The sequence below is a fragment of the Mytilus edulis genome, chromosome 6, assembly GCF_963676685.1.
Source record: "Mytilus edulis chromosome 6, xbMytEdul2.2, whole genome shotgun sequence".
Classification (NCBI taxonomy): domain Eukaryota; kingdom Metazoa; phylum Mollusca; class Bivalvia; order Mytilida; family Mytilidae; genus Mytilus; species Mytilus edulis.
The window spans coordinates 17337204-17363557 of NC_092349.1; the positions used below are offsets into that span (position 1 = coordinate 17337204).

At 35.1% G+C, this 26354-nt stretch overlaps 1 protein-coding gene across 1 annotated transcript in view; it reads right to left on the bottom strand.

Annotated features, from left to right (window-relative positions):
- LOC139527260 (lysine-specific demethylase 2B-like) overlaps positions 1–26130 on the bottom strand; it is a 65750-nt gene extending 39620 nt beyond the window's left edge. Inside the window, exon 1 of the mRNA XM_071322599.1 lies at positions 26051–26130. The gene's annotated coding sequence lies outside the window, so the exon portion shown is untranslated. The remainder of the gene's footprint in view (positions 1–26050) is intronic.
- Positions 26131–26354: the final 224 nt, after the last annotated feature.

A 26354-nucleotide genomic window follows, 5' to 3' on the forward strand; every position in this document is an offset into this window, starting at 1 on the left:
ACAGAAATTAACAACTGTATGTTACCATATGGCCTTCAATAAGGAGCAAAGTCCATCCCGCATAGCTATAAAAGGCCCCAAAATGACAAATGTAAAAACAATTTATGCACGGAATCATGAAAACAAATATGTTTTACAGCAACAAACGACAACCACTGAATGGATCCTGACTTGGGACAGGCACATATAGAATGTGGTGGGTTAAAACTTATTCGAAGACACTAACCCTCCTAATATCCTGTGACAGTGATAAAACAGTACAACATAAGAATAAACTATTAAATTTAGTGGAAAAAAGCTTATATCATCAGTTGGGTACAAACAAAAATACATCTAACAAACCAAAAAACACAGAGTGCTATGACTATAGGATATTAATCAAGTGACTGCTATGATTGTAGGTTATTCTTCACGTAACTGCTTTGACTAAAGAATATTCATGATATTCATCAAGTAACTGTTTCTACTATATGATTTAAAGTAATTGTTATGAATAAGGCCAATTGAAACTAATTGATAGATTTTCATCCCCGCCCGCCCCTCTGAAATCATCCCGCCCCGATTTTTTTTATTTTTGAAAAAATTACGATTTCCGTATTTTTTTCAGTTCCGTTACCGGTAAGCGTCGATAATTTCGTTTCATGTGAAACGGTAAGCGGAAGAAGGCCCAAGACCACAATTAATGACCCCGCTTTTCGTTGTTCGACCCCGCTTTTCGTTGTTCACGAATATAGTTCCCCTTAATTATAGTGTATTTTTTCTTTATTTTTTTTCTTTGCCTTTTTCATTCATTTGTTAGTTTTTATGGGGTGGAAATGAAAGAAGAGAGGTGAAATAACTTTTTGTTGAAGGTATTTTAACTGATTTTAATATGGAAAGAGTGATTAGGTCAAGTGCAAAAAGGTAATATTTTCTGTTTTCGGAACATCTCTTGACTTGTCCATAGGGGTATGGATGTGTATTGGCTAAATTTGTAAGTTACATCAGAGCAATCTTTCTGAATTTTGGATATGTTTTTGGACTAGTACTATACATTACACACACAAAAAATTTGACAAAAAGATTAGGTCAAATTTTTTTAATGAGACAAAAAGTTATAAAGAACTAATAGAGAAATTAATTGTGGTCTGTGGCCAGAAGGGATCCCGTAGACCGCCCTACGTCACGATTCATGAATTATGCATATTCTATTTATAGGCTATTTATAAACGATTCTGAAAATACTTATTCTAAAAATAGAATATTCTCAACATGTACAACTATTAAAAAAAACCAATTCAAAATCATTAACTTTCATGAAACACGGTGAATTTGCTTTATTTATATCACATGAAAAAAAAAGGAAAATGTACCGCATTACAGTAGCATATCATGCATATATCATTGTGCAAATATATATACAGATTCCTTTTTAAAATACACATGATACATTTCATATAGATATGATCAACAGTAGTATTTAGTGCCTTAATTATGTTGTAAAGACCTGCAAATGTCACATGCACGTGGTCCCATGGCTTTGGATATACTATGGAGTTACTAATATTTTTATTATCCGTTTAAAAGAGTATTTTTATGTAGGCAAACTGAAAAAAAAAATGTAGCTTACACGTGTTAAACATGTTACACGTACTAAGGCTTTACAGGAGTGTGAGAGGGTGTTTAAACTGGTCTGCGTTTAAAGAAACGAATCTGTAATCTGACCCCCTGTTGTCTGACCATTCTACTATAGCTGGACGTTCTATAGGAACCATTGTTACTTGTTTACAATAAAGCTACTGTTAGCATGGTTAGGGCGTTCTACAGGATCCCCTGGTCGTTCTACATGATCCCCTGTAGTCTGAACCTCATATATCTACTACAGAACGTTCTATAGGATCCCTTATATTGTTTGTTTATCATGTATACACTAAAGGACGTTCTCATGGTTCTACAGGATCCCTTGTTGTCTGAATATTATATATCTACTATAGTATAGAACGTTCTCTATAGGAACAAGTTTTTTGTCAGGATTCTTCTGAAAAAGCTCATACCAAATTTATGAAATATATTTTTGGTGTAAACAGAAAGTCAAGTAATATAGCTGTAATGTCAGAGATTGGTAGATATCCTATGTATTTTACTATAATTTTATCAATGTTAAAATATTGTCATAGACTGGAACGTTTGAAAGAAGGATTATTATTTGATGCATTTATACGTTGTAAACATACAGTTACATAGTTCTTATGTAAATACATGGTATTCTATAGTATAGATTATATTCAGAAAGAGATTGAATTACCAAATTTTGACCAATCAATTGTTTTTTATGTCAGTATGTTAAAAATAAACTATGTAAAAGTTCTGTCATATTTTGGAATAAACTGAAGCATCAAACCATTAACTCCGAAAAAGGGAAAAAATTGTTTTAAGGAAGAAAAATATTTAGAATTACAGGACTTCAAAAAAAAAGACAGTCAATTTGTAAATTAAGAATAAGCGCTCATTTTAAAATTGAGACAAACAGATATTCAAAAAAACATATAGAAAGATCTGAGCGTCTTTGTTCTAATTGCTCATTCGGTAAAGTTGAAGATGAGCTTCATGTTTTATTAGAATGCCCTCTTTATGATATTCAAAGGGACGATTTTTTCCAAGACATTTCTAACAATTGTTATTATTTTATAAATTTAAATAAATCTTCTAAATTTTTATGGCTCTTGACCCAAGAAAATGTTACTCTATGGAAAAACTGGGCTGTTATATTGGTGACTGTTTTGAATTAAGGAGATCAGGTATGAACACTGACACTAAGTCAAGTAAACAATTTGAGAATAAATACATATATAATGTAATTTTATTCACAATATATATGTGGTTTTTGGCTTGATTCTGACCAATGCTTATATTCCAAATATATATGTATATGCCTCTATAATTGTTGTTGTTACCAATTATGTAAATCAATTGTATCTGATTTTATACCCTTTATGGGCCCTGTAATTTTGGGAAAAAATATATATAGGATCCCATATTGTTTGTTTATAATGTATATACTAAAGGGCGTGTTCTCCAGATCCCCTGTTGTCTGAAAATTATATATAAACTATAGAACGTTCTATAGGATACACTATTGTTTGTTTTTGATGTATCTACCAATCTAAGAGAACGTTCTATAGAATCCCCTGTTGTTTGTTGTTCAGGTTTATGGTATAGGGCGTTCTACAGTATCCCCATGGCGTTCTGTAGGATCCCCTGTTTTCTCAACATTATTTATCTACTATAAGACGTTCTATAGGATCCCCTGTTGTTTGTTTTTCAAGTGTATACTATAGGGCTTTCTACAGGATCCCTTAGGCGGTCTACATGATCCCCTGTTTTCTCAACATTATATATCGACTATATGACGTTCTATAGGGCCCCCTGTTGTTTGTTGTTCATGTTTATACTACAGGGCGTTCTACAGTAACCCCTGTTGTTTGTTTATCATGTGTATACTAGAGGACTCTCTACTGGATCCCTTGGTCAGTCTGTGGGATCCCCTGTTTTCTCAACATTATATATAAACTATAGAACGTTCTATAGGATACCCTATCGTTTGTTTTTGATGTATCTACCAATCTAAGAGAACGTTCTATAGAGTCCCCTGTTGTTTGTTTATCATGTGTATACTAGAGGACTCTCTACTGGATCCCTTGGTCGGTCTGTGGGATCCCCTGTTTTCTCAACATTATATATAAACTATAGAACGTTCTATAGGATACCCTATTGTTTGTTTTTGATGTATCTACTAGGCTAAGAGAACGTTCTACCGGATCCCCTGTTGTTTGTTTTTCAAGTGTATACTATAGGGCGTTCTACAGGATCCCATAGGCGGTCTACAGGATCCCTTGTTTTCTCAACATTATATATCTACTATATGACGTTCTATATGATCCCCTGTTGTTTGTTGTTCAGGTTTATAGTATAGGGCGTTCTACAGTATCCCCTGGGCAGTCTGCAGGATCCCCTGTTTTCTCAACATTATTTATCTACTATAAGACGTTCTATAGGATCCCCTGTTGTTTATTTTTCAAGTCTATACTATAGGGCGTTCTACATGATCCCCTGGACGGTCTACAGGGTGCCCTGTTGCTTATGAAAATTATGCATTTAAGATAGGACCTTCTAAAGGTTCCCCTGTTTTTTTTTTTTTCAAGTATATACTATAGGGCGTTCTACAGAATACCTGAGCGATCGATCAACAGGATACCCTGTTTATAAAAATTATGCATTTAAGATAATACTTTCAATAGGTTCCCCTGTTGTTTGTTTATCATGTATATACTATAAGGCTTTCTATAGGATCCCTTGGTTGGTCTAAAGGATCTTCTCTTTTCTCGACATTATTTATCTACTATAAGACGTTCTATAGGGTCCCCTGTTGTTTGTTGTTCAAGTGTATACTATAGGGCGTTTTACAGGATCCCCTAGGCGGTCTACAAGATACCCTGTTTTCTCAACATTATTTATCTACTATAAGACGTTCTATAGTATCCCCTGTTGTTTATTTTTCAAGTCTATACTATAGGGCGTTCTACATGATCCCCTGGACGGTCTACAGGGTGCCCTGTTGTTTATGAAAATTATGCATTTAAGATAGGACCTTCTAAAGGTTCCCCTGTTGTTTATTTTTCAAGTATATACTATAGGGCGTTCTACAGAATACCTGAGCGATCGATCTACAGGATACCCTGTTTATAAAAATTATGCATTTAAGATGATACTTTCAATAGGTTCCCCTGTTGTTTGTTTATCATGTATATACTATAAGGCTTTCTATAGGATCCCTTGGTTGGTCTAAAGGATCTTCTCTTTTCTCGACATTATTTATCTACTATAAGACGTTCTATAGGGTCCCCTGTTGTTTGTTGTTCATGTTTATACTATAGGGCGTTCTACAGGATCCCCTAGGCGGTCGACAGGATCCCCTGTTTTCTCAACACAATATATCTACTATAGGACGTTCTATAGGGTCCCCTGTTGTTTGTTGTTCATGTTTATACTATAGGGCGTTCTACAGTATCCCCTGGACGGTCTACAGGGTCCCCTGTTTTCTCAACATTATATATCCACTATAAGACGTTCTATAGGATTCCCTGTTGTTTGTTGTTCATTCACTGGACGGTCTACACGATCCCCTGTTGTCTGGACATTATATATATACTAAAGGACGTTCTATAAGACCCCCTATTGATTGTTTTGAATGTTTATACTATAGGTCGTTCTACAGGATCCCCAGGGCGGTCTACAGGATCCTCTTTTGTTAAAAATTATGCATCTGAGAAAGGAAATTCTATAAGTCCCCCTGTAGTTTGTTTTTCATGTATATACTATAAGGCTTTTATGATCCCTTGGGCGGTTTTCAGGATCTCCTGTTTTCTCAACATTATATATCTACTATATGACGTTCTATAGGGCCCCATGTTGTTTGTTGTTTGTTGTTCATGTTTATACTATAGGTTGTTCTGCAGGATTCCCTGGACGGTCTGCAGGATCCCTAGTTTTCTCAACATTATTTATTTACTATAAGACGTTCTACAGGATCCCCTGTTGTTTGTTTTTCAAGTGTATACTAGAGGACTCTCTACTGGATCCCTTGGTCAGTCTGTGGGATCCCCTGTTTTCTCAACATTATATATAAACTATAGAACGTTCTATAGGATACCCTATTGTTTGTTTTTGATGTATCTACCAATCTAAGAGAACGTTCTATAGAGTCCCCTGTTGTTTGTTTATCATGTGTATACTAGAGGACTCTCTACTGGATCCCTTGGTCGGTCTGTGGGATCCCCTGTTTTCTCAACATTATATATAAACTATAGAACGTTCTATAGGATACCCTATTGTTTGTTTTTGATGTATCTACTAGGCTAAGAGAACGTTCTACCGGATCCCCTGTTGTTTGTTTTTCAAGTGTATACTATAGGGCGTTCTACAGGATCCCATAGGCGGTCTACAGGATCCCTTGTTTTCTCAACATTATATATCTACTATATGACGTTCTATATGATCCCCTGTTGTTTGTTGTTCAGGTTTATAGTATAGGGCGTTCTACAGTATCCCCTGGGCAGTCTGCAGGATCCCCTGTTTTCTCAACATTATTTATCTACTATAAGACGTTCTATAGGATCCCCTGTTGTTTATTTTTCAAGTCTATACTATAGGGCGTTCTACATGATCCCCTGGACGGTCTACAGGGTGCCCTGTTGCTTATGAAAATTATGCATTTAAGATAGGACCTTCTAAAGGTTCCCCTGTTGGTTTTTTTTCAAGTATATACTATAGGGCGTTCTACAGATTACCTGAGCGATCGATCAACAGGATACCCTGTTTATAAAAATTATGCATTTAAGATAATACTTTCAATAGGTTCCCCTGTTGTTTGTTTATCATGTATATACTATAAGGCTTTCTATAGGATCCCTTGGTTTGTCTAAAGGATCTTCTCTTTTCTCGACATTATTTATCTACTATAAGACGTTCTATAGGGTCCCCTGTTGTTTGTTGTTCATGTTTATACTATAGGGCGTTCTACAGGATCCCCTAGGCGGTCTACAGGATCCCCTGTTTTCTCAACACAATATATCTACTATAGGACGTTCTATAGGGTCCCCTGTTGTTTGTTGTTCATGTTTATACTATAGGGCGTTCTACAGTATCCCCTGGGCGGTCTACATGATCCCCTGTTTTCTCAACATTATATATCCACTATAAGACGTTCTATAGGATCCCCTGTTGTTTGTTGTTCATTCACTGGACGGTCTACATGATCCCCTGTTGTCTGGACATTATATATATACTAAAGGACGTTCTATAAGACCCCCTATTGATTGTTTTGAATGTTTATACTATAGGTCGTTCTACAGGATCCCCAGGGCGGTCTACAGGATCCTCTTTTGTTAAAAATTATGCATCTGAGAAAGGAAATTCTATAAGTCCCCCTGTAGTTTGTTTTTCATGTATATACTATAAGGCTTTTATGATCCCTTGGGCGGTTTTCAGGATCTCCTGTTTTCTCAACATTATATATCTACTATATGACGTTCTATAGGGCCCCCTGTTGTTTGTTGTTCATGTTTATACTATAGGTCGTTCTGCAGTATCCCTTGGACGGTCTGCAGGATCCCTAATTTTCTCAACATTATTTATTTACTATAAGACGTTCTACAGGATCCCCTGTTGTTTGTTTTTCAAGTGTATACTATAGGGCGTTCTACAGGATCCCTTAGGCGGTCTACAGGATCCCCTGTTTTCTCAACATAATATATCTACTATAGGACGTTCTATAGGGTCCCCTGTTGTTTGTTGTTCATGTTTATACTATAGGGAGTTCTACAGTATCCCCTGGGCGGTCTGCAGGATCCCCAGTTTTCTCAACATTATTCATTTACTATAAGACGTTCTACAGGATCCCCTGTTGTTTGTTTTTTTAAGTGTATACTATAGGGCGTTCTACAGGATCCCCTGTTTTCTCAACATAATATATCTACTATAGGACGTTCTATAGGGTCCCCTGTTGTTTGTTGTTCATGTTTATACTATAGGGCGTTCTACAGTATCCCCCGGGCGGTCTACAGGATCCCCTGTTTTTCAACATTATATATCCACTATAAGATGTTCTATAGGATCACCTGTTGTTTGTTGTTCATTCACTGGGCGGTCTATACGATCCCCTGTTGTCTGGACATTATATATATACTAAAGGACGTTCTATAAGACCCCCTATTGATTGTTTTGAATGTTTATACTATAGGTCGTTCTACAGGATCCCCAGGGCGGTCTACAGGATCCTCTTTTGTTAAAAATTATGCATCTGAGAAAGAAAATTCTATAAGTCCCCCTGTAGTTTGTTTTTCATGTATATACTATAAGGCTTTTATGATCCCTTGGGCGGTCTTTAGGATCTCCTGTTTTCTCAACGTTATTTATCTAAAAAAAGGACGTTCTATAGGGTCCCCTGTTGGTGTTGTTCGTGTTTATTTTACAGGTCGTTCTACAGTATCCTCTTTTGTCTGAACATTATATATCTACTATAGAACGTTTTATAGGATCCCATATATTGTTTGTTTATTATGTATATACTAAAGGGCGTTCTACAGGATCCCCTGTTGTTTGAACATTATATACTTGCTATAGAACGTTCTATATGATCCCCTATTGTTTGTTTATCGTGTATATACTAAGGGTCGTTCTACAGGATCCCCTGGGCGGTCTACAGGATCCCCTGTTGTTTGAATATTATATATCTACTATGGGACGTTCTATAGGTTAGACTGTTGTTTGTTTTTTATGTATATATTAGAGGGAGTTATATATATGCGCCCATAGGCGGTCGATATGATCCCCTGTGGTTTAATAGTTTTGTATCTGTATAGGGCGTTCTATAGGATCCCCGGGCGGTCTAAAGGCTCCCATTGTTTGGTTATCATGTATTCACTAGATTTATCTACTAGAGAACGTTCTATGGGATCCCTTGTTGGGTCTATAGGATCACCTGTTGTGTTATAATCGTGTATCTGCTATAGGACGTTCTATAGTATCCCCTGGGCGGTCTATAGGACCCCGTATTGTTTAATAATCGCATATTTGCAATAGGGAATTCTTTGGAATTCCCGGGTCGGTCCATAGGATCCTCTGTTGTTTGTTCAACATGTTTCTTCTAGAGGGTGTTCCATAAAATCCCAGGGTCGGTCTATAGGAGCCCTGTAGTTTTTTGATAATGTATCTATTTGAGGGCGTTATATATATATGCTCCCATAGGCGTTCTTTATGATTCCTTGTTGTTTAATAATTGTGTATCTGCTATAGGGCGTTCTAAAGGATAGCCGGGGCGGTCTATAGGATCCCCTGTTGTTTGTTCATAATATATCTATAACAGGTTGTTCTATACGATCCCCTGGGCTGTCTATACGATACCCTGTTGGTTGTTCATCATGTATCTATAACAGGTTGTTCTATACGATCCCCTGGGCGGTCTATAAGATCCCCTTTTGTTTAATAATCCCGCATATTCTATAGTGCGTTCTATAGGATCCCCGGGTCTGTCTGTAGGATCCCCTATTGTTTATACCTTGGCGGTCTATATGATCCCCTTTTGTTTAATAATCGCGCATATTCTATAGTGCGTTCTATAGGATCCCTGTGTCTGTCTATAGGATCCCCTATTGTTTAATAACCTTGCATCTGCTATAGGGCGTTCTATGTTATCCCTTTCAAAGGTCGAGGGGGCATATTGTTATTGGTTGTTTTTTTTCTTTTTCTTTTCTTTTTCCCCATAATTTTATTGTCCTGACAAATTCTTGGAAAAGGATAGACACATTCATCTTTATGGAATTATGGCATAATGTAAACCATTATATAAAGTTGTGCTTTTTAATAAGGGGATGGTCCAAGATGGTCTCGATTACTATAAACACTGGTCAACAGTATTTTTTTTAATGTTTTTTGTATATATTTCTAGTATTCCTGAGCATAGAACCATGATATTCAATATACAAAGTAGGTGTCAACAATTTGTATGATCCTCAGAACTACATATACCTAGCAGTAGGTAGTTGTGTTTTTTTAGTATAAATTTTATTTCAAAATTGCTGACGGTAACCTAGCAATGGCAAGGTCGTCTGGCAACTTGACAACAGTATGACATCCGCCTTTGCTCGCAATGGCAATTCTATTTGTTTGCGTATTCTTATGGATTTGTACAGACAGGAGAAAAGAAATTGACCCGTCTTTTAATATCCCTTTCTGATATATTGATGATGTACTGTCTATTAATGATAATAGATTCAATGAGTATATATGGCAAGCCGTTTTACTATTTATGCTAACTTCAAGATAGCTCATATAATATATCAGATATTTCAAATGATATATAAAATATCTCTCCCATATATAATATACAAGATATCTCATATAATATATAATATATAAGATATTTTATATAAGTTACTCTTTATAAGATATCTTATCAACTTTAAAAGATAGCTTTTATACTTTATAAGATATCTTATTAATTCAATAAGATATATTATACACTTAAGAAGATATATTATAAACGAAATGAAAAAAAAAGAAACGAACAATAACAATATAATATGCCCCCTTTGAAAGGGACAACAAAGTACGTCCTATAGCAGATGCACGACTATTAAACAAGAGGGGATCCTAAGACCGACCCGGGGATCCTATAAACCGCCCAGGGTATCGTATAGAACACCCTGATATAGATACATGAACAACGAACAGGGGATCCTATAGACCGCCCTGGGGATCCTATAAAACGCCCTATAGCAGATACATGAATATTGCACAACAGGTGATCCTATAGACCCAACAGGGGATCCCATAGAACGCTCCCTATTAGATACATGATTACTTAACAACGGGATCCTATAGAACACCCTATAGCAGATACACAATTATAAATTAAACCACAGGGAATCCTGTAGAACGCCCTTCAATAGATACATTATGAACAAACAACAGGGGTCCTATAGACCAACCTAGAGATTCTATGGACCGACCCGGGGATCTTAAGGAACGCCCTATAGCAGATGCACGATTATCAAACAATACCAACCAACAGGGGAACATATAGACGGCCCAGAGGATCTTACAGAACGTCGTATACTAGAAACATAATGAACAAACAGCAGGTTATTCTAAAGACCGCCCCGGAGATCCTATAGAACGCCCTTCAGCATGCAAATACACGACTATTACACAACAGGGGATCCTATAAAACGCCCTCTAGTATATACGTAAAGTAGATACATGTTTAAAAAAACAGGGGAACCTATAGAAGGTTCTATCCTAGATGCATACAAATCAAACAGGGGATTCTGAAGAATATATAATGCTCAGACAACAGGAGATCAGGTAGATGGGCCTATAGTATAAACATGAAAAACAATCAACAGGGGATCCTATAGAACGTCCTATGATTGATATATAATGTTGAGAAAACAGGGCATTCTGCAGACCGCCCCAGGGGATCCGGTAAAACGCCCTTTAGTATATAAATAACAAACAATCAATATAGGGGATCCTATAGAACGTCCTATAGTAGATATATAATGTAGAGACAAAAGGGGATCCTGTAGACCGCCCAGGGGATCCTATTGAACGCCCTTTAGTATATACATGATAAACAATCAAAAGGGGATCATGTAGAACGTTCCATAGTAAATATATAATGTTCAGACAAAAGGGGATCCTGTAGACTGCCTAGGGGATCCTATTGAACGTCCTTAAGTATATAAATGATTAACAGACAACATGGGATCCTATAGAACGTCTTATAGTAGATAAATAATGTTGAGAAAACAGGTGATCCTTTAGAACGCCCTATAGTATAAACATGAAAAACAATCAACAGTGGGTTTTATAGATCGTCCTATAGTAAATATATTATGTTGAAAAACAGGGATTCCTGCAGACCACCCATAGTTTCCCGCAAACCGACTTAGGGATCATATAGAAAGCCCTATAGTATAAACATGAAAAACAATCAACAGGGGATACTATAAAACGTCCTATGATAGATATATAATGTTGAGAAAACAGGGGATCCTGCAGACGGCCCAAGGGATCATAAACGCCCTATAATATATACATAATAAACAAAGAACAGGGGAACCTTTATAATTTCCTATCTCAGATGCATATTTTTTTTAACAAAAAGGGATTCTGTAGACCGCCCAGGGGATCCTGTAGAACGCCCTATAGTATATAAATGAAAAACAAAGAACAGGGCAACCTATAGAATTTCCTATCTCAGATACATATTTTTTTTTTCAAAAGGGGATTCTATAGACCGCCCAGGGGATCCAGTAGAACGCCCTTTAGTATATAAATAATAAACAAACAATAAAGGGATCCTATAGAACGTCCTATAGTAGATATAAAATGTAAAGACAACAGGGGATCCCGTAGACCGCCCATGGTATCCTGTAGAACGCCTTTTAGTATAAACATGAAAAACAATCAAAAGAAAGTCCTATAGTAAATATATTATGTTGAAAAACAAAGATTCCTGCAGACCGCCCAAAGTTTCCTGCAGACCGCCCAAGGGATCATATAGAAAGCCCTATAGTATAAACATGAAAACCAATCAACAGGGGGGTCTTATAGAACGCCATTTAGTACATATATAATGTAAAGACAACAGGGTATCCTTTACACCGCCCAAGGGATCCTTTAGAACGCCCTTTAGTATATACATGATTAACAAACAATAGGGGATCCTATTGAACGTCATATAGTAGATATATTATGTTGAGAAAACAGGGGATCCTGTAGACCACCCAGGGGATCCTGTAGAACGCCCTATAGTATATAAATGAAAAATAAACAACGGGGGACACTTTAGGACGTCTTGTAGTAGATATATTATGTTGAGAAAACAGAGGATCCTATAGACCGCCCAGGGGATCCAGTAGAACGCCCTTTAGTATATAAATAATAAACAAACAATATAGGGATCCTATAGAACGTCCTATAGTAGATATATAATGTAAAGACAACAGGGGATCCTGTAGACCGCCAATGGTATCCTGTAGAACGCCCTTTAGTATAAACATGATAAACAAACAACTGGGGATCCTGTAGGATGTTCTATAGTAAATATATAATGTTCAGACAAAAGGGGATGATCCTGTAGACTGCCTAGGGGATCCTATTGAACGCCCTTTAGTATATAAATGATTAACAAAAACATGGGATCCTATAGAACGTCTTATAGTAGATATATTATGTTGAGAAAACAGGGGATCCTGTAGACCGCCCAGGGGATCCTGTAGAACGCCCTTTAGTATATACTTGATTAACAAACAATAGGGGATCCTATAGAACGTCTTATAGTAGATATATTATATTGAGAAAACAGGGGATCCTGCAGACCGCCCAGGGGATCCAGTAGAACGCCCTTTAGTATATAAATAATAAACAAACAATATAGGGATCCTATAGAACGTCCTATAGTAGATATCTAATGTAAAGACAACAGGGGATCCTGTAGACCGCCCATGGTATCCTGTAGAACGCCCTTTAGTATAAACATGATAAACAAACAACTGGGGATCCTGTAGAATGTTCTATAGTAAATATATAATGTTCAGACAAAAGGGGATCCTGTAGACTGCCTAGGGGATCCTATTGAACGCCCTTTAGTATATAAATGATTAACAAACAACATAGGATCCTATAGAACGTCTTATAGTTGATATATTATGTTGAGAAAACAGGGGATCCTGTAGACCGCCCAGGGGATCCAGTAGAACGCCCTTTAGTATATAAATAATAAACAAACAATATAGGGATCCTATAGAACGTCCTATAGTACATATATAATGTAAAAACAACAGGGTATCCTTTAGACCGCCCAAGGGATCCTTTAGAACGCCCTTTAGTGTATACTTGATTAACAAACAAAAGGGGATCCTATAGAACGTCTTATAGTAGATATATTATGTTGAGAAAACAGGGAATCCTGTAGACCGCCCAGGGGATCCTGTAGAAAGCTCTATAATATAAACATAAAAAAACAATCAACAGGGCATCCTGTAGACCGCCCAGGGGATCCAGTAGAACGCCCTTTAGTATATTAATAATAAACAAACAATATAGGGATCCTATAGAACGTCCTATAGTAGATATATAATGTAAAGACAACAGGGGATCTTGTAGACCGCCCATGGTATCCTGTAGAACGCCCTTTAGTATAAACATGATAAACAAACAACTGGGGATCCTGTAGAATGTTCTATAGTAAATATATAATGTTCAGACAAAAGGGGATCCTGTAGACTGCCTAGGGGATCCTATTGAACGCCCTTTAGTATATAAATGATTGACAAACAACATGGGATCCTATAGAACGTCTCATAGCAGAAAAATAATGTTGAGAAAACAGGTGATCCTTTAGAACGCCGTATAGTATAAACATGAAAAAACAATCAACAGGGGGTCTTATAGAACGCCATTAAGTACATATATAATGTAAGGACAACAGGGTATCCTTTAGACCGCCCAAGGGATCCTTTAGAACGCCCTTTAGTATATACTTGATTAACAAACAATAGGGGATCCTATAGAACGTCTTATAGTAGATATATTATGTTGAGAAAACAGGAAATCCTGTAGACCGCCCAGGGGATCCTGTAGAACGCCCTATAGTATATAAATGAAAAACAAACAACGGGGGATACTTTAGAACGTCTTATAGTAGATATAGATTTTTAAACAAATGGGCATCCTGTAGACCGCCCAGTGGATCCTGTAGAAAGCCCTATAATATAAACATAAAAAAACAATCAACAGGGCATTCTGTAGACCGCCCAGGGGATCCAGTAGAACGCCCTTTAGTATATTAATAATAAACAAACAATAAAGGGATCCTATAGAACGTCCTATAGTAGATATATAATGTTAAGACAACAGGGGATCCTGTAGACCGCCCAGGGGATCCTGTAGAACGCCCTATAGTATAAACATGAAAAACCATCAATAGGGGGTCTTATAGAACGACCTGTAGTAGATATATAATGTTCAGACAACAAGGGATCATGAAGACCGCCCAGGGGATCCTGTAGAACGCCCTTTAGTATATACTTGATTAACAAACAATAGGGGATCCTATAGAACGTCTTATAGTAGATATATTATGTTGAGAAAACAGGGGATCCCGTAGACCGACCAGGGGGTCGTGTAGAACGCCCTATAGTATATACTTGAAAAACAAACAACGGGGGATACTTTAGAACGTCTTGTAGTAGATACATAATGTTGAGAAAGCAGGGGATCACACAGACCGGCCAAGGGATCTCGTAAGAATTCCTCTATTAGATACTTCAAAAACAAACAATAGAGTATCCTATAGAACGTTCTATACTTTATATATAATGTTCAGACAACAGGGGATCCTGTAGAACGTCCTTTGCTATATACATGATAAACAAACAATATAGGAGATCCTATAGAACGTTCTATAACTATAAATATAAGGTTCAGACAACAGGGGATCATGTAGACCGACCAGAAGATCCCGTAGAACGCCCTAATAGAACATGTAGCTTCATTATAAACAAATAACAGGGGAAACGAAGACCAGCACCCCTTCCCCACCGCCACTATCACCCCCCCCCCCCCCCCTCACACCCTATGTCTCGTTTCTAAGAACGTGTTAGCTACATGTTTTTTTTTTATCAATTTGCCTACATCAAAATACTCTATTAAGCAGATAATAAAAATATTCAAAGCCATGGGATCACGTGCATGGGACATTTGCAAGTCTTTACAACATAATTAAGGCATCAATACTGTGTGTCATATATACTAGTATGTGAAATATCATATATATCTCAAAAAGGAATATGTATTTGCTTAATGAGGGCACAATGATATATGCTACTGTAATGCGGAACATTTTCCTATTTAAGTTCACGTTGAACGTGAAATAATTTCTGTCATGAACGTTGCACGAAAAATAAAGACTTTAAGGTGAACCTTTTGTGACTGAGTCACTGTCCTCTTGTATATATGAAGTCTTTGTTTTACTTAATATTCCCTATTTAGTGTGTACACATTTATGATATAAATAATTTACAGCTTTTAGAAAAGTATATATAAAGATATCCTGAACTTTAAAAATGCAAATAAAGGAACAACATCATTGGTCTTACCGCCTTATCATTTCTTATCACGGAAACAAAATTATATCAATTTCGTTCTTGTCCATGTTGACGATCCCTGTCTAGTGTTTTTTTTTTTTTTTTTTTAAATACTGAGCACGCAAAATAAGCATTTGAATCACGAAGCACGTATAAAATTTACATAAGCAGAACATATTGAACACCTCGCTGTTTTGCACGACTGAACGTTAAATAAAAAAGTAAAAACACGTTGAACGTGAAATAAAAAAAACCCAATCACGTACCACGAAATTAACCCTCTACCACTCTCTATGAAAGTTAATGATTTTGCATCGTTTTTTTAAGATAGTTTTACATGTTAAGAAAATTCTATTTTTAGCATTAGTATTTTCCGAATCGTTTCAAAATAGCCTATAAATAGAATATGCATAATTCATGAATCGTGACGTAGGGCGGTCTACGGGATCCCTTCTTCCGCTTACCATGTGAAACTTCCTTTTTCTAATTTCGGTTTTCGTATTTCTTTATAGAGAATTCTTACTGAATGATTAAGTCGATATATTCTGCTGATATATAATGACAGTCAACATCATTTACCGAGAATAGAGATTGATTACGAGAAGGGCGTGAAATATTCGGGTTATACTGCCTTCTCCTCTTTCCGGTGTATACCTGATTCCGGTGTAATTTTAAAATCCGGGTTTTTGCTGTCATAAAAGCACGTGCATGGCTCGGAGGTCGGAGGTTACAGACAACTGGTTCCCCGCTGTATGTCAACAAATGTAAATACGTCAAACAGTCTTTATTACAGGTAAACAAATATTTATAAGCTCAACATAGTGTTTTTTCGTCCATTCTAAAACCATTGATATGCCATGAAATTTCAAGCGATTCTAAAAATATTTAATATTCATCCAAAATCAATCTACTGTTATTGATTTATCGTCTGCCATGTGCAAATCGTCCCAAACAACAGTCACGTGATAATAAAACGTTCTTATGACTCTGGAAAAATCTATGGAAAGCTTGCTTAACAAAAATGAACAATTTTACAATGTTTTTAGAAAAAGTTATTTATCATTTTTTTATGTTATTGAAAACGATTTCTGTTGATTGAATTCAATTGAAATTTTTATAAATGGATACGAAAAGAACATTTACCATAGATTACTGTGCTGAAAAGACAAAATCTTGCACAATGAATATAACAAATGCTGCTATACAGTACAAGTTAAATTATTGCAGCTATATATGAGAAAAAAAAACATTTTGCTAACAATTTGATTCAAAGCAGATTTTAGTTTTTATTGGTCATTTTTTCATGTTTTAAGTGTTTATGAGTGTTAATTTTTATTACAGATATCTTCAATTCTGCAGTGATGATTATGAACATTAGTGTTTTGAGAAGAGGGAATAGTTCTTTACGAACGTAAACTGCAACACAGAACAATATTTTTTCCATTATTCTGATTCAAACAAACACACAATAGTTTTAAAACTGTTTTAAAAATTATCTTTTTTTTTATGTATTCAGGTAATTTTTCAAATATTGAAAATTTGTGAAATCCTTGTTTCCTTATAGACATCCAAATAAATTTATCTTTATGGATTTTTTCACAATAAAAGTAAAAAAAATTAAAAAAAATTCTTCCAATATTTTTTTTTTTTTTTAATTCTTGCACATTTGACTCTGTAAACACTTTTCATCTTGCAAATGTAAATTATCCTGAATAAAACAATGTTTTGCTCATTTGTGTTTCTTTACTAGAATATTAAGGTTATTTGATGCACAAAAAAAGGTGCATTAGTGTTCTAGTTGTCCTCCATACTATATTTTATCTTTGCACCGGAAAGAGGTTAATAAACAAAACAATGGCGGATGGTGATCGCCGATTTTCAATCATTTATTGAACTGAATAAACTAGACAATTGGGTAACATATTATGCATCATTGTAAAGCTAAATATCTGAATTTTATTTATTTGAATCATATTTGTTCCGTCTAGCTCGACTGCCAGTTGGATTTGAAGAATAACATTATGACCACCGGAATGGGGTTAAACCAGTATACGAGTAATACGCTGTGTCCAAGAACGCAAATCGCAGTATGTCACAAATAACACAAACTGACAAATGTTTGTGAGAAAAACACCTTGGATTTCTTTTATTTATACAATGACTTTGTGTCAAGAAATTTAGACTGTGAATGAAACCCAAAAGCGTAAGAATCGTGGAACACGTTTGACTGGAATACAGAAATTGACACAAGCATGGGCTTTATAGATTGGTGACCGTATTTTGAGTTCAGAAAATCGACAAACATACGCATTTTTAATTTATTAATTTATAGCAAGCTCTTAGATTTAGATTTATCCATGCCTTTTCTCTTTTTGTAGAAAAACAGCAAACATCCTCTGTCCCAATACCCACGACAGAGTCACTTTATGTTCTACATTGTAATTATATTTGCATCTTGCATATTAAGGACCAACCCTATTATTTCAACTCTGTTTGAGTTTTCATTTTATTCCGTACTTATCGTGCTCGTGTTGCATACCAATGCCTTTGTTTCATTTTATTAGGACAAAAAAAAGCATTGCTTAGAAAGCAAAATACATTTGATATAGATAGTCCAACTTCAGAGAGCATTTCTCCACATTTCTGTTGTTTACTATAAAATAGGTTTCTAAAGGGGCAATAACATGTAGAACAGTGGTTGCCAATCAGATATATATATATACGAATTTGAAAAAGCGGCATCAGCATATGGAGTATATGTGTCTCAATTTATACGTTACTCTAGAGCTAGCTAAAAGTACCTTAATTTTGTTGAACAAGGAATACTGCTTTCTCAAAAGTTGCTAAGACAGGGCTATGAATCAAATTAAGGTCATTACTAAAGCAATTTTATGGTCGCCATCATGAGCTGATTGGCCATTATGACAAAAGAGTGTCAGAAATCATATCTCAGTGATATTCTTCCTCAATCATAACAACCTTCCATCATTACCGAACTGAAAAAAGAAATAACATGATGGGTGCCATATACGGTGCAGGAAATGCTTACCCTTCCGGAGCACCTGATTTCACTCCTGGTTTTTAGTGGAGGTTTCCTACTTATTATTTGTAACTGTTGATGTAAATGTCTTTTGGTTTTATGAGTCTTTGGTTACTCCTTGGTTTTGTCTTATACACGATACCTTATGGATGTATTTACATGATATAAGCTTATTATTACACTTGCATATATGAATAACACGTGACAAGAAGGTTTCATATGAAATAAAATTTAAAAAATAAAATCCTCCCACCCGCCCCATTTTAAAAAAAAATTTGGATGAAAATCTACTAATTAATTTTAGTTGGCCTAAAGGTTACTTATTAAGTACATGCTATGACTATAGGTTATTCATCAAGTGTCTGCTATGACTATAGGTTACTATAGAATATTCGTCATTAAACTGCTATGACACTACGATATTCATCAAGTACCTACTTTGACAATAGGATATTCATAAAGTACCTGCTATGACAATATTATATTTCTTGTGAAACTGCTATCACAATAGGATATTCATTAAGTAACTGCAATGATTGCAGGATATTCATCAAGCAATTGCTATGACGATAGAACATTCAAAAAGAACCTGTTATGACTATATGATAATCAACAAGTAACTGCTTTGCCTATATGATATTCGTCAAGTAACTCCTATGACAATTTGATATTCAACAAGTACCTGCTTTGAGTTAGTATATGATATTTATCAAGTACATGATATAGCAATAGGATATTCATCATGAACTGCTTTGACTATAGGATATTCATCAAGTAACTGCTTTGACAATATAATATTCATCAAGTACATGCTTTGCCAATATGATATCCATCAAGTAACTGCTACGACTATAGGATATTCATCAAGTACATGCTTTGGCAATAGGATATCTTTCAAGTAACTGCTATGACTATATGATAAACTTCAAGTACCTGCTATGACAATAGGATATTTGTCGTATAATTCGTACAACATAGAATTATAGTTTTCCAACCACTCGCTCAACATTGGAATGGAAGTGACGACGCCCCTAAACGCACAAATGACGTTCACTAAAACCAGAGTTTTTGACGGAAATGCATCGAACTCGAAAGTTGTCTATTCCTTTACAAATTGCGAGAACTATTAGAAACAATAGCAACATGTACAAAATGTGTTTCTGAATATATTCTGTCTATAGATATTCATTGGTTATAGTTCTGCCAAATTAAAATATTTTGATTCTTTCAGATTAAGCTGTCTGCCTGTGAGGCTTACTTTCTTTTACAAATGTTTCACCGTCTATATGATTCTTTTTTGTTTCTCTTGATAAACTTTATTTAATTATGTACAATTAGATATTCACTAGACAGTATTTGTCGGCCTCTGATGAGGGTTTACCTTGGAATATTCCTGAAAGAACCCGAAACATTGCATATTAAATTCTATAGAATTAAGCAATATAAAGTACGTAGACGTAGTGTCAGGTCAGAAATATTGATGCCATACCATGAATAAGTGGATTTATGGTTATTATATACACCAAATAAATTAATAAAAAGCTACTTTCTCGGCATTTCTTTTAATTTAAAAATTAAAATCTGGTAATGATCAGTTGATATTGCAAGAAACTTTTCTGTACTGCATTTATTTGCTAAGGTTTGCTTCTTAATTACACAGTAAAATTATATGTGTCCGATTTTCCAATAATTAGTTCTGTAGCCCGAGTTGTGACTGGATTTACAGGTGTGCGATTGCGCAATTTATTGCCCTCCAATTAATCACCTGAAATTAAGCTGGAGGAGAAGTTCTAAATGGATTATCACTTGGTAATTGTTTTTACAACTAAACAAATTACTTTATTTAAACAGAAGCACTGGGCAATACTATGGTATTCAATCCGGAAAAACAATATATGTCACGGTACATATATATTATATATATGTGTGTCTCTGTTAATGATAAAAAAAAATGCACGATTTTTTAATATAAAATATTTGATATAAAAAAAAATATTTTGTTATATTAAAAATGATAAATGATGCATTAATATAGAAATTAGAAATTAAATTATTCTACAACGACTTGCCATGTATATGAAATTAGTACCAGTTATAACTTATTAACTTTGTCACGGTAAAATTATTATAAGTATAATAATTAATAACTGTAAACTTGCATGTAATATGATTTCGTCTCAATTTTTACAGATAAACAGTATTCTAAAATACTATTAATTGCCGGTTGTTGAGATCTAGCTAGACGATCAATTTGACTTAAACGCGTTGTCATTTGAATCGATGGATATGATTGGACAAAATTAATTAGCATTGTCGATAACCTATTGTGATTGGGTACATATGAATTGCTATCGAAAACAGGGCGTAAATGCATTTACGAATCGCCCGTTAAACTGCAATTATCCAATAATGTGGTTCCCGCGTTCCTTTATTATAGATTGTCGACTGTTAATGCATTTATGATCGATAATGATAGATTGTCGACGATAAGTTCGTAAATGCATTTACAACCGTAAAGTATACTTTACGCCGTACATCTATAATGGTCGACCGATAATCTATCATTATCCCCGATAAATTGTGGTTATCTCATTTATGTGGTTCCCGCGTGCCATAGGTACACCAATTTGATTTTTAATCCATATGGAATCATAGAAAAATTGGTCTAAACTGACCTCCAAACCATGATTCTGAAATGAGGAGTACCCAAATTGCATCCATGCTTCAATTCGCACTGTCAAAATTCTAATAACAGAGCTTTTGTTTAATTTCTTCAAATATTTTGAACAATTGGATATTAGTCCATGCTTCCTCTTTAATTTTTTTAAATGAATACTTGTAACATATTGTTTTTGATCATTTTAAAAAGATGACGTTTCAGTACATTTTGCGTTTTCAGTAAAGAGGGGGGGCAAGGGGTTTAACTGTTATGCTGTTATGGGGCATTTTAATTCTTTGTTATCTGTTATTCTGAAAATATATTTACTGTTAGCTGTTATTGTCTTATTCTTTGTTAGCTGTTATAGGACTTTTATCTATTTTGTTATCTGTTATTGTGAGAATCTATTTGCTGTTAACTGTTATTGAAAATTGGAATGTTAGCATTTTGACAGCCAATCTTCCGTAGAAATTGAAGATAATTGAAAATTGTGATTTGAATGGATAATAGTCTCATTGGCACGCTTACCACATCTTCTTACAATGCATATCTATTGGGGTCTTTCTACTGGTAATATCGGGTGGCCCTGTATTTGCAGAAGAATTTCAGTAACATACATCTCATAAACATATTAAAATCAATTGGACCTAGGACCATTCCAGTATATATTATTATTATCCTTTGTAATAAATTCCGTTGTCTGTGAACATGTAAAATTTTGTACAAATTATAATTCACTTATTACTTGTACAATAACTTATAGTATGGATTTTGTTATAAAAAAAGCATTGGTACACCCTATAGATTTTTTTTATTCAATGACCACATAGTAATATTAATGCTGTACTATTACACCACTGTCCCTGATTAGGGGAGGATTGGACACCAACTATAGCATGCTTAAGTTGACGCAGTTACATTCTGTATGTGCCTATTTCCAAGTCAGGAGCCTGGATTCAGTGGTTGTAGTTTGTTACTGTGTTACTAAGTTTCTCGTTCCAAGGCCGTAACTAGGCATCTTATTTTAGTGAGGCAAAATAATTGAGCCGAGCGAAGCGAGGCGAAATTTTTTTTGGAGGGTATGAAATGAATGGTGCAAAATCCTGCATTCTAAGCATTTTTAGAGAGTTTGATAATGTTTTGAATTTGGACACTTTTTATATAAATTTTTCATATTTTAAGACTTTTACTAACACCAAATTTTTAACAACTTTATTTAAATGTATATGTAAGATAATCATCCAAATATCACTGATTTGAGTCTGCTGCCAGATCATAGAACAAACATCGATTCAGTAGAATTTGCCAAAGTTTTCTATGGCCGGTTCAGTCAAATCGTTTTAGAATCATAATTTGGTCTGCTGATATCCTTATCGCGATGAAAATGGAGCATGGCAAGACCGCACAATCTCTCGCCACTCATGCATGCTCTTTGCCAAGTTTTCAGTCGTTTCAGGGCAGTCTGTGTTTCAAAAGGTAGCACATTATCATCAACACAATGATCAATGTCTTCTTCCAATTCCTTCTCCATCAGCAATTCGGTAGCAGCATCGGTAGTAACAGTTTTGTTTCCAAAAGGGAATTAAGCTTTCCTGTAAGCACTATCATACAGTCGCAGTTACAAAATATTAAACTCGCTTTTATGCTGACAAAGAGTAGACAAACTAGGGATAGAATGAGATAAGATACATGTATATGATTCTATCTATAGAGTAAGTATACATGATATGGGTACAGGGGAATTGGAATGGAGTTTTTGACGTTTACATGTAGGTCCATAATTTCAAATTATTTCTAGAAATAGTTGGAGATATTTTAGTTTCAGAATCTATAAATTTAGGGGTTAGGATTGGGGGTGTACGATTACGAAACCCAGAATATAAAGAAATGAAATTCCCTAGTCCCGAATAAGTAAAGACAAAATCCTGTGTTAACGGTTCTACAATTCCTCAATAATATCAAATTGGAATATGGATATTCTTTCAATTTTTAAGGTTAAAGAAACATGGATTCTTCTCATATATTTTATGATAGTATGATACTAAACCCCTAACGGGAGGGATTGTACCTGATATTCATATGATGAAGACATAATCTTTCAATCAGTTTAATTGAGGTCTGGAGCTGGCATGTCAGTTAACTGCTAGTAGTCTGTTGTTATTTATGTATTATTGTCATTTTATTTATTTTCTTTTGTTACATCTTTTGACATCAGACTCGGACTTCTCTTGAACTGAATTTTAATGTGCGTATTGTTATTCTTTTACTTTTCTACATTGGCTAGAGGTATAGGGGGAGGGTTGAGATCTCATAAACATGTTTAACCCCGCCGCAATTTTGCGCCTGTCCCAAGTCAGGAGCCTCTGGCCTTTGTTAGTCTTGTATGATTTTAATTTTTAGTTTCTTGTGTATAATTCGGAGTTTAGTATGACGTCCATTATCACTGTACTATTATGCATATTTTAGGGGCCAGCTGAAGGACACCTACGGGTGCGGGAATTCTCGCTACATTGAAGACCCATTGGTTGCCTTCGGCTGTTGTTTGCTCTATGGTCGGGTGGTTGTCGCTTTGACATATTCACCATTTCCTTTCTCAATTTTATTTTAATTTTATAAAAACTAATCCATGCATGTTTCATATTATTTATATTTTATTTATCTGTAAAGAGAAAGGTTAAAGTTCGTGAAATGAATACGCAGACAGGACTGCCCCCTTGCGATACCCAGTACTTTATTTGTCAAAAGTTGGTGAAATGGAGAAATGAATACGCAGACAGGACTGCCCCCTTCCGAAGACCAGTACTTGATTTGTCAGTCTACTTATCGTTTTTGGATTGTTCTAATGAAGTTATATGCAATACTCAGACTCTGTTCACAAAAAAACTAGTTTACTAGAATTATTCCTTCTTTACCTTCAGTGTCGCTTTTCTAGATTTTTCTGCAAGAGCCTGTTTTTAACTAGAGATCCATGATGATTATCGTTACTAGGTTAATGTGATCGAGAAACATCACCCGTAGAGATGCTGAGTTATATCCAGGAAGAATAGTTTAAAAGGAATGGTGACAAGTTGTAGAAATTAAGGTTGAGACAGAACAACAAATGACTATTATATTTATATATATGTATAAAAAAAATTATCAGTGTCGAAATTTTAGTGAGGCAATTGCCTCACTTGCCTCAAGGGTAGTTACGGCCTTGCGTTCACTATTTTTGTGGATAAATTAGGCAGTTAGTTTTCTCCTTTGAATTGTTTAACATTACTTAGTGGTATGATGGGTTTGAATTACGTCTTTGGGAATTATACATCTTTTTCTTTTAGCATTTATATTATAAGTGCTACTCCCTCTCTTCTCGATTACATGAAAGAGAACCCCGACCACCATATTTTTAAAAGCTTTTTAATTGCTTCTTTTTAATTGCTTCACATGGCGAAAATTGAAGCTCAGAAACCATTGATGCAAATAAAGATGTGTGTTCAGTTTAATTTTTCGACAAGTACCCTTTTAAAAATCCTACAGTTTCTCCAATGCTGTACCCAAATTCTAAAATTTCACATAAGATGCATGATTGGTGTTTCACTTGGTGTCATCCAAATTTTCTTACTTGTAAAGTATATATATTGCTTTTCAGAAATAAAAAATCTAAAAATCAAATTGATAATAAAGTGTCACTGGCTGCACTACTTTCAAAATTTAAATAAAAAAACCTAAATCATTAAAAATTGATCCCTCAAATGCCCTAGATTAAAAATATCCGTATATCAAAAACAGAAACTAGTAATTTTGTTCAGAAAAATTCAATATCCATACTATAACTTATTGTACAAGTTACGGAAAAAAATCAACCAAGGCAGAACTGCCTCAACGGCCGAAACGTCTTGTTTACACAAATTACAATTTTCTAGGTCCATACCACAAATTATATACTAAGATCTACGAGTCATCTACTGGATTGGTCCTGGACAGATTTATTTTCATATTTCATATTTCATTTACTGTTATCTGTTATTGTCCCTTTTCAATTCCTTGTTATCTGTTTTTCACCAAATCAATTCACTGTTTTGCTGTTATGGGGACCCCCCTTGCCCCCCCTCAGTAAACAATTCACCTGTTGATAAATACTGTGAACGTTTTATGCATATCTAAATAGTTTTACCTATGTTGAAAGATGTGCATAGTTTCAAATCATAAAAATACAAATTGTTTACGGTCTCTAGGAAATCTTGTAAGATTATTTTTACTATTTTGGCTTAATAGGTGCAATTTGGGTACTCGGTGCAATTTGGGTACCGTTACGTTAGCTAGCTACATTAATTAATAATTATACTAAAAACATAGTCATAGAAAATAGAATGCATTACAAAGGATTATATCCGTAATAAGAAATACTGATTTGTCAAATACCGAATTATTTTAATATTTCATTTACTGTTATCTGTTTTTGTCCATTTTAATTCCTTATTATCTGTTATGAGCCAAATCAATTTTCTGTTTTGCTGTTATTGGGACCCCCCTTGCCCCCCCCCCCCCCCCCCCCCCCTCTTAAATGCAACCCCGATTTTGCGACATGTTGTACGCCGGTATAAAGTCAAAAGGTTGTAAATTATAGCACTAGCATCTGCTTTTATCCATTCAAAACATGTGTAAGATAATATTTACCTTTCGTTGCGCTTTCCAAGTACAAAATAGTGGGTACACATGGTACATTAATCCATCGGTATCAGGTCGTTCCGGCCCAAAGTCAAACCGGCCCAAAGTCGATTCGGCCCAAGTCGATCCGGCCCCATAATAAAATATGAATAAACTATATTCACTATATGGAGGAATTTGTGACAAATTTGAACAGTATAATTATATATAAACGAAATCATTAGTTTGTTTATTCAACAACTGTCTGATGATTGCGAACTAAGGTAATGCCACTCGTAATCACTTAATTCAATCAAATATCCTGATTAATTAA